General features: G+C 38.3%; 1 pseudogene; it reads right to left on the reverse strand.

Annotated features, from left to right (window-relative positions):
* Positions 1-709: 709 nt before the first annotated feature.
* On the reverse strand, positions 710-11,248 carry LOC119542789 (annotated as a pseudogene).

Here is an 11,248-nt window from a genome sequence, read left to right on the forward strand (position 1 = left end):
CCTGGGAGAAAGCCATTTTGAAACCTGAACTTTGGAGCAGATGCCAGCCACGTGCCTTCCTAGCTAACAGAGGTTTTCCGGACAACATTGGCCATCCTCCAGTGAAGGTACCTGATTGCTGACATGTTACCTTGGACACTTTATGGCCTTAGACTGTAACTGTGTAACCAAATAAACCCCCTTTTATAAAAGCCAATCCATCTCTGGTGTTTTGCATTCTGGCAGCATTAGCAAACTAGAACAACCTAATTATAAGAACCAAAACCATTAACTCCTAGTAGAAAACATGAGGAAGCATCTTCAGGACTTTGTGTTAGGCAATGGTTTCTTAGACTTTATACCAAAAACACAAGCAACCAAAGAAAAAAGAGATAAACGAGACTTCATCAAAAGTAACATTTTTTGTGCATCAAAAGACTTCATCATAAAAGTAAAAAGACAACCTACAAAATGGGAAAAATATTTGGAAACCATATTTCCAATAAGGGTTTAATGTCCAGAATATATAAAGAAATCCTACAACTCAACAACAAAAAGACAAACAACCCAATTTAAAAATGGGCAAAAGACCTGAATAGACATGTCTCCAAAGAAGATATACAAATGGCCAATAAGCATATGAAGATACTCAATATCATTTGTCATTAGGGAAATGCAAATCAAAACCACAATGAGATACCATTTCACACTCACTAAAATGGCTCTTTTATTTTTTTATTTTTTTATAAATACAAATAAGTTTAGTGTACAAAATTAAGACCTTTGTATTTCACAACTCACTAAGGTTCAAGAAAGATTATTTTTTAAGTCCTTCACAGAAATTTTGCTTTCACTATGGCCTGTCCTCAACTATTAAACATGGCCTAACCAAAATGTTATCAAAACAAACACTATAAATAACACCAAGTCCTTTAAAGAAGACTGTCTCAAATGTTATTTCTTGGCATAGGTGATCTTCATGGCATGGGATGGTGTGATCTTAAATCCTTGTAAAGCATCCTTGGCAGCTCCAGCCTGCCCATTTTCAAACTCAACAAAAGCAATGTCATGTCTTCCAGGTACGAGACGGACTTCCTTGAAACCAGGGAACTGATTAAAAAGCATGGATAACATCATCTCGTTAGTCTCTTCTGGTAAGTTATTAAGGAATAAAATATAGTTTGGAGGGTAATCAGGAATCTGAGGATTAGGTGTTGTATTTCCTTGGGTGTTAGTTGAATTTAATGTTCCCTGACCAGGCTTTTTGTTTGCAGTTGTTTCAGTTTGTTTCAGTTTTGGCTTTTTTCTTTTCTTTTTTCTTTTCTTTGTCAGCAAATGTGCCACACATTTTAGATATTATATCAGAATCTGTTTTTGCATACTTGATTTGCATTGGTTTACCATAAAATGGAAATCCTTGTAAGTGTCTCAAGGCATTCATGGATGAGCCCAGTTCCTTAAATATAACGAAGGCCTGCCCCCTCATCTTCACAGTCTTTAAAGCTACAATATCTACCACATGGCCAAACTGAGAAAACGGGGCATACAGGGATTTCTTCAATTCTTCTTTTTTAATTTTGTCATTCATTTTATTGATATAAATTGTATGATTTGGTCTGATATCCACGTTCTGGGTTAAATTGTCCAAATAATTTGAGGTCTGCAGCGTCTCTCATACAGACCGTAAAATGGTTATTTAAAAAAAATGGAAAATAATGTTGTAGAGGATGTAGAGAAATAGGAACACTTGTTTGTTGTCAGAAGGAATGTAAAATGGTGTAGCCACTGTGGAAAATAGTTTGGCAGTTCCTCAGAAAGTTACATATAAAATTACGCTATGGAGAGGCGGGGCAAGATGGCAGACTGGTGAGCTGTAAGTTTTAGTTACTCCTCCAGGAAAGTAGGTAAAAAGCCAGGAACTGCGTGGACTGGACACCACAGAGCAATCTGTCTTTGGGCATACTTCATACAACACTCATGAAAATGTGGAACTGCTGAGATCAGCGAAATCTGTAAGTTTTTGCCGCCAGGGGACCCGCGCCCCTCCCTGCCAGGCTCAGTCCCGGGGGAGGAGGGGCTGTCAGCTCCGGGAAGAAGGGAGAACTGCAGTGGCTGCTCTTATCGGAAACTCATTCTACTGATTCAAACTCCAACCATAGATAGACTGAGACCAGACACCAGAGACTCTGAGAGCAGCCAGCCCAGCAGAGAGGAGACAGGCATAGAAAAAAAACAACACGAAAAACTCCAAAATAAAAGCAGAGGATTTTTGGAGTTCGGGTGAACACAGAAAGGGGAAGGGCGGAGCTCAGGCCTTGAGGCGCATATGCAAATCCCGAAGCAAAGCTGATCTCTCTGCCCTGTGGACCTTTCCTTAATGGCTCTGGTTGCTTTGTCTATTAGCATTTCAATAACCCATTAGATCTCTGAGGAGGGCCGTTTTTTTTTTGTTTTTTTGTTTTTTTGTTTTTTAATCCTTTTTTCTTTTTCTAAAACAATTACTCTAAGAAGCCCAATACAGAAAGCTTCAAAGAATTGCAATTTGGGCACGTCAAGTCAAGAGCAGAACTAAGAGAGCTCTGAGACAAAAGGCAATAATCCAGTGGCTGAGAAAATTCACTAAACAACACAACTTCCCAAGAAAAGGGGGGTGTCCGCTCACAGCCACCATCCTGGTGGACAGGAAACACTCCTGCCCATCGCCAGCCCCATAGCCCAGAGCTGCCCCAGACAACCCAGTGTGACGGAAGTGCTTCAAATAACAGGCACACACCACAAAACTGGGCGTGGACATTAGCCTTCCCTGCAACCTCAGCTGAATGTCCCAGAGCTGGGAAGGTGGAGCAGTGTGAATTAACAAAGCCCCATTCAGCCATCATTTCAGCAGACTGGGAGCCTCCCTACACAGCCCAGCAGCCCAGAACTGCCCTGGGGGGACGGCACTCACCTGTGACATAGCACAGTCATCCCTCAACAGAGGACCCGGGGTGCACAGCCTGGAAGAGGGGCCCACTTGCAAGTCTCAGGAGCCATACGCCAATACCAAAGACTTGTGGGTCAGTGGCAGAGACAAACTGTGGCAGGACTGAACTGAAGGATTAGACTATTGCAGCAGCTTTAAAACTCTAGGATCATCAGGGAGATTTGATTGTTAGGGCCACCCCCCCCTCCCCGACTGCCCAGAAACACGCCCCACATACAGGGCAGGCAACACCAACTACACACGCAAGCTTGGTACACCAATTGGGCCCCACAAGACTCACTCCCCCACTCACCAAAAAGGCTAAGCAGGGGAGAACTGGCTTGTGGAGAACAGGTGGCTCGTGGACGCCACCTGCTGGTTAGTTAGAGAAAGTGTACTCCACGAAGCTGTAGATCTGATAAATTAGAGATAAGGACTTCAATAGGTCTACAAACCCTAAAAGAACCCTATCAAGTTCAGCAAATGCCACGAGGCCAAAAACAACAGAAAATTATAAAGCATATGAAAAAACCAGACGATATGGATAACCCAAGCCCAAGCACCCAAATCAAAAGATCAGAAGAGACACAGCACCTAGAGCAGCTACTCAAAGAACTAAAGATGAACAATGAGACCATAGTACGGGATATGAAGGAAATCACGAAGACCCTAGAAGAGCATAAAGAAGACATTGCAAGACTAAATAAAAAAATGGATGATGTTATGGAAATTAAAGAAACTGTTGACCAAATTAAAAAGATTCTGGACACTCATAGTACAAGACTAGAGGAAGTTGAACAACGAATCAGTGACCTGGAAGATGACAGAATGGAAAATGAAAGCATAAAAGAAAGAATGGGGAAAAAAATTGAAAAACTCGAAATGGACCTCAGGGATATGATAGATAATATGAAACGTCCGAATATAAGACTCATTGGTGTCCCAGAAGGGGAAGAAAAGGGTAAAGGTCTAGGAAGAGTATTCAAAGAAATTGTTGGGGAAAACTTCCCAAATCTTCTAAACAACATAAATACACAAATCATAAATGCTCAGCGAACTCCAAATAGAATAAATCCAAAAAAACCCACTCCGAGACATATACTGATCACACTGTCAAACACAGAAGAGAAGGAGCAAGTTCTGAAAGCAGCAAGAGAAAAGCAATTCACCACATACAAAGGAAACAGCATAAGACTAAGTAGTGACTACTCAGCAGCCACCATGGAGGCAAGAAGGCAGTGGCACGATATATTTAAAATTCTGAGTGAGAGGAATTTCCAGCCAAGAATACTTTATCCAGCAAAGCTCTCCTTCAAATTTGAGGGAGAGCTTAAATTTTTCACAGACAAAGAAATGCTGAGAGAATTTGCTAACAAGAGACCTGCCCTACTGGAGATACTAAAGGGAGCCCTACAGACAGAGAAACAAAGAAAGGACAGAGAGACTTGGAGAAAGGTTCAGTACTAAAGAGATTCGGTATGGGTACAATAAAGGATATTAATAGAGAGAGGGAAAAATATGGCAAACATAAACCAAAGGATAAGATGGCCGATTCAAGAAATGCCTTCACGGTTATAACATTGAATGTAAATGGATTAAACTCCCCAATTAAAAGATATAGATTCGCAGAATGGATCAAAAAAAATGAACCATCAATATGTTGCATAAAAGAGACTCATCTTAGACACAGGGACACAAAGAAACTGAAAGTGAAAGGATGGAAAAAAATATTTCATGCAAGCTACAGCCAAAAGAAAGCAGGTGTAGCAATATTAATCTCAGATAAAATAGACTTCAAATGCAGGGATGTTTTGAGAGACAAAGAAGGCCACTACATACTAATAAAAGGGGCAATTCAGCAAGAAGAAACAACAATCGTAAATGTCTATGCACCCAATCAAGGTGCCACAAAATACATGAGAGAAACACTGGCAAAACTAAAGGAAGCAATTGATGTTTCCACAATAATTGTGGGAGACTTCAACACATCACTCTCTCCTATAGATAGATCAACCAGACAGAAGACCAATAAGGAAATTGAAAACCTAAACAATCTGATAAATGAATTAGATTTAACAGACATCTACAGGACATTACATCCCAAATCACCAGGATACACATACTTTTCTAGTGCTCACGGAATTTTCTCCAGAATAGATCATATGCTGGGACATAAAACAAGCCTCAATAAATTTAAAAAGAGTGAAATTATTCAAAGCACATTCTCTGACCACGATGGAATACAATTAGAAGTCAATAACCATCAGAGACTTAGAAAATTCACAAATACCTGGAGGTTATACAACACACTCCTAAACAATCAGTGGGTTAAAGAAGAAATAGCAAGAGAAATTGCTAAATATATAGAGATGAATGAAAATGAGAACACAACATACCGAAACCTATGGGATGCAGCAAAAGCAGTGCTAAGGGGGAAATTTATAGCACTAAACGCATATATTAAAAAGGAAGAAAGAGCCAAAATCAAAGAACTAATGGATCAACTGAAGAAGCTAGAAAATGAACAGCAAACCAATCCTAAACCAAGTACAAGAAAAGAAATAACAAGGATTAAAGCAGAAATAAATGACATAGAGAACAAAAAAACAATAGAGAGGATAAATATCACCAAAAGTTGGTTCTTTGAGAAGATCAACAAGATTGACAAGCCCCTAGCTAGACTGACAAAATCAAAAAGAGAGAAGACCCATATAAACAAAATAATGAATGAAAAAGGTGACATAACTGCAGATCCTGAAGAAATTAAAAAAATTATAAGAGGATGTTATGAACAACTGTATGGCAACAAACTGGATAATGTAGAAGAAATGGACAATTTCCTGGAAACATATGAACAACATAGACTGACCAGAGAAGAAATAGAAGACCTCAACCAACCCATCACAAGCAAAGAGATCCAATCAGTCATCAAAAATCTTCCCACAAATAAACGCCCAGGACCAGATGGCTTCACAGGGGAATTCTACCAAACTTTCCAGAAAGAACTGACACCAATCTTACTCAAACTCTTTCAAAACATTGAAGAAAATGGAACACTACCTAACTCATTTTATGAAGCTAACATCAATCTAATACCAAAACCAGGCAAAGATGCTACAAAAAAGGAAAACTACCGGCCAATCTCCCTAATGAATATAGATGCAAAAATCCTCAACAAAATACTTGCAAATCGAATCCAAAGACACATTAAAAAAATCATACACCATGACCAAGTGGGGTTCATTCCAGGCATGCAAGGATGGTTCAACATAAGAAAAACAATCAATGTATTACAACACATTAAAAACTCGAAAGGGAAAAATCAATTGATCATCTCAATAGATGCTGAAAAAGCATTTGACAAAATCCAACATCCCTTTTTGATAAAAACACTTCAAAAGGTAGGAATTGAAGGAAACTTCCTCAACATGATAAAGAGCATATATGAAAAACCCACAGCCAGCATAGTACTCAATGGTGAGAGACTGAATGCCTTCCCTCTAAGATAAGGAACAAGACAAGGATGCCCGCTGTCACCACTGTTATTCAACATTGTGCTGGAAGTGCTAGCCAGGGCAATCCGGCAAGACAAAGAAATAAAAGGCATCCAAATTGGAAAAGAAGAAGTAAAACTGTCATTGTTTGCAGATGATATGATCTTATATCTAGAAAACCCTGAGAGATCGACGATACAGCTACTAGAGCTAATAAACAAATTTAGCAAAGTAGCGGGATACAAGATTAATGCACATAAGTCAGTAATGTTTCTATATGCTAGAAATGAACAAACTGAAGAGACACTCAAGAAAAAGATACCATTTTCAACAGCAACTAAAAAAATCAAGTACCTAGGAATAAACTTAACCAAAGATGTAAAAGACCTATACAAAGAAAACTACATAACTCTACTAAAAGAAATAGAAGGGGACCTTAAAAGATGGAAAAATATTCCATGTTCATGGATAGGAAGGCTAAATGTCATTAAGATGTCAATTCTACCCAAACTCATCTACAGATTCAATGCAATCCCAATCAAAATTCCAATAACCTACTTTGCAGACTTGGAAAAGCTAGTTATCAAATTTATTTGGAAAGGGAACATGCCTCGAATTGCTAAAGACACCCTAAAAAAGAAAAACGAAGTGGGAGGACTTACACTCCCTGACTTTGAAGCTTATTATAAAGCCACAGTTGCCAAAACAGCATGGTACTGGCACAAAGATAGACATATAGATCAATGGAATCGAATTGAGAATTCAGAGATAGACCCTCAGATCTATGGCCGACTGATCTTTGATAAGGCCCCCAAAGTCACTGAACTGAGCCATAATGGTCTTTTCAACAAATGGGGCTGGGAGAGTTGGATATCCATATCCAAAAGAATGAAAGAGGACCCCTACCTCACCCCCTACACAAAAATTAACTCAAAATGGACCAAAGATCTCAATATAAAAGAAAGTACCATAAAACTCCTAGAAGATAATGTAGGAAAACATCTTCAAGACCTTGTATTAGGAGGCCACTTCCTAGACTTTACACCCAAAGCACAAGCAACAAAAGAGAAAATAGATAAATGGGAACTCCTCAAGCTTAGAAGTTTCTGCACCTCAAAGGAATTTCTCAAAAAGGTAAAGAGGCAGCCAACTCAATGGGAAAAAATTTTTGGAAACCATGTATCTGACAAAAGACTGATATCTTGCATATACAAACAAATCCTACAACTCAATGACAATAGTACAGACAGCCCAATTATAAAATGGGCAAAAGATATGAAAAGACAGTTCTCTGAAGAGGAAATACAAATGGCCAAGAAACACATGAAAAAATGTTCAGCTTCACTAGCTATTAGAGAGATGCAAATTAAGACCACAATGAGATACCATCTAACACCGGTTAGAATGGCTGCCATTAAACAAACAGGAAATTACAAATGCTGGAGGGGATGTGGAGAAATTGGAACTCTTATTCATTGTTGGTGGGACTGTATAATGGTTCAGCCACTCTGGAATTCAGTCTGGCAGTTCCTTAGAAAACTAGAAATAAAGCTACCATTCGATCCAGCGATTGCACTTCTCGGTATATACCCGGAAGATCGGAAAGCAGTGACACGAACAGATATCTGCACGCCAATGTTCATAGCAGCATTATTCACAATTGCCAAGAGATGGAAACAACCCAAATGTCCTTCAACAGATGAGTGGATAAATAAAATGTGGTATATACACACGATGGAATACTACGCGGCAGTAAGAAGGAACGATCTGGTGAAACATATGACAACATGGATGAACCTTGAAGACATAATGCTGAGCGAAATAAGCCAGGCACAAAAAGAGAAATATTACATGCTACCACTAATGTGAACTTTGAAAAATGTAAAACAAATGGTTTATAATGTAGAATGTAGGGGAACTAGCAGTAGAGAGCAATTAAGGAAGGGGGAACAATAATCCAAGAAGAACAGATAAGCTATTTAACGTTCTGGGGATGCCCAGAAACGACTATGGTCTGTTAATTTCTGATGGATGTAGTAGGAACAAGTTCACTGAAATGTTGCTATATTATGTAACTTTCTTGGGGTAAAGTAGGAACATGTTGGAAGTTAAGCAGTTATCTTAGGTTAGTTGTCTTTTTCTTACTCCCTTGTTATGGTCTCTTTGAAATGTTCTTTTATTGTATGTTTGTTTTCTTTTTAACTTTTTTTTTCATACAGTTGATTTAAAAAAGAAGGGAAAGTTAAAAAAAAAAAAAAAGAAAAAAGACAAACAAGGAAAAAAAAAAAAAAAGAGGTAGTGCCCCCTTGAGGAGCCTGTGGAGAATGCAGGTGTATTCGCCTACCCCACCTCCATGGTTGCTAACATGACCACAGACATAGGGGACTGGTGGTTTGATGGGTTGAGCCCTCTACCATAAGTTTTACCCTTGGGAAGATGGTTGCTGCAAAGGAGAGGCTAGGCCTCCCTGTATTTGTGCCTCAGAGTCTCCTCCTGAATGCCTCTTTGTTGCTCAGATGTGGCCCTCTCTCTCTGGCTAAGCCAACTTGAAAGGTGAAATCACTGCTCTCCCCACTACGTGGGATCAGACACCCAGGGAAGTGAATCTCCCTGGCAACGTGGAATATGACTCCCAGGGAGGAATGTAGACCCGGCATCGTGGGATGGAGAACATCTTCTTGACCAAAAGGGGGATGTGAAAGGAAATGAAATAAGCTTCAGTGGCAGAGAGATTCCAAAAGGAGCCGTGAGATCACTCTGGTGGGCACTCTTACGCACACTTTAGACAACCTTTTTTAGGTTCTAAAGAATTGGGGTAGCTGGTGGTGGATACCTGAAACTATTAAACTACAACCCAGAACCCATGAATCTCGAAGACAGTTGTATAAAAATGTAGCTTATGAGGGGTGACAATGGGATTGGGAATGCCATAAGGACCAAACTCCACTTTGTCTAGTTTATGGATGGATGTGTAGAAAAGTAGGGGAAGGAAACAAACAGACAAAGGTACCCAGTGTTCTTTTTTACTTCAATTGCTCTTTTTCACTCTAATTATTATTCTTGTTATTTTTGTGTGTGTGCTAATGAAGGTGTCAGGGATTGATTTAGGTGATGAATGTACAACTATGTAATGGTACTGTAAACAATCGAAAGTACAATTTGTTTTGTATGACTGCGTGGTATGTGAATATATCTCAATAAAATGATGATTTAAAAAAAAAAAAAAAAAAGTACTGCTGTACTGTAAACAAGATCATTTTCAACCAATGGCAAATTTAAAGTTTCTAGTAGGGATACACAGGGTATATAAGGCCAAAAAGCAAATGGTTATTAAAAAATCAACTAATCAAAATTAATTATAAACCTGCTTTTTCAGATATCCTTTTTTCTCTACAAATGTTTAAATGGATCAGAAAGTTCAGACTGTAATGATCTAAAGACCCTGAACCTGCTCTGAAAGTAATTACAAACTAGAATGTTTGATACTGTAAATTTTGACATTGGTTAACCAAAACTAAATTATCTGAGCAAATGTAAACAAGCCTCAATTTTCAAAATAGAAAAAGATTAACCTGTAAACATTAAAAAGCTACCCCTAAATTATAAATACCATCATCCAGCTATATATATATATATTACTGAGGAGTCTTGTTTTACATGTTTCAGATATCATTTTATGAAATGAGATGTCTTAGTTTTGCTTAACAGGCTTCTATGCAGTCAAAGGTTTTTATAATCAGTTTAACCACTTTTGCTGGAGAAACTGTTTTGGTCTTTATAGAATCCCATAATAGGTATCACCTAGCTCTTTCTGCAGTAAGAGGAGGTTGTTTGCATCATGGCCACATTTTTATCTTGCTTTGTAAAATAAATGTAATTTACCTTAAAAAAAAAAAAATTACTCTATGACCCAGCAATCCCATTTCTAGGTAAATATGCAAAAGAATTGAAAGCAGTGTCTTGAACAGATACTTACACACCTATGTTCATAGCAGTATTATTCACAACTGCAAGAAGATGGACCCATGTCCCTCAACCAATGAGTGGATAAGCAAAATGTGGCATATCCCCATACAATGGAATATTATTCAGCCAATAAAAAGAATGAAGTTCTGATACATGTTACAACATGGTTGAACCTTGAAGAGATCATGTTGAGTGAAATAAGCCAGACACAAAAGGACAAATATTGTGTGATCTCACTGATATGAAATAATTAGAGTAGGCAAATTCATAGACTCATTTATTAGAATGCAGGTTATCAGGGGCTGAGATGGGGGTAGGGAACGGGAAGTTAATACTTAATCGGTACAGAATTTTTTTTGAGGGTGATGGAAAAGTTTTGGTAATGTATGGTGGTGATTTTAGTACAACACTGTGAATGTAATTACCACCACTGAATTATATATTTGAATTTGGTTAAAAGGGGAAATTTACGTTGTATAGATGTTACTAGAATTAAAAATTAAAAAAAAAAATAGGACTGTAAAACACAGTGAACCCTAATGTAAACTATGGACTACAGTTAATAGTATAGTTATAATATTGTTTCATCAATTGTAACAAAGATACCATACTAATGCAAAGGATTAATAATAGGGAAAACTATATGTGTGAGTGGGGTAAATAGGATCTTAATTTTCTGCATGATTTTTCCGTAAACCAGTAACTTCTCTAATAAAGAATAAATTAAAAAAATCTAAGGGCAGAGCAGTTTCAGTGCTGGTTAATTTAGGGTCTCAGGACCCTATCAGTGCAGGTTCTTCTCACCTTTCTGCTCTGCTGACCTCAGAGTATTCGCCTTGGTCCTCAT

This window comes from Choloepus didactylus, chromosome 8, assembly GCF_015220235.1.
Source record: "Choloepus didactylus isolate mChoDid1 chromosome 8, mChoDid1.pri, whole genome shotgun sequence".
Classification (NCBI taxonomy): Eukaryota; Metazoa; Chordata; class Mammalia; order Pilosa; family Megalonychidae; genus Choloepus; species Choloepus didactylus.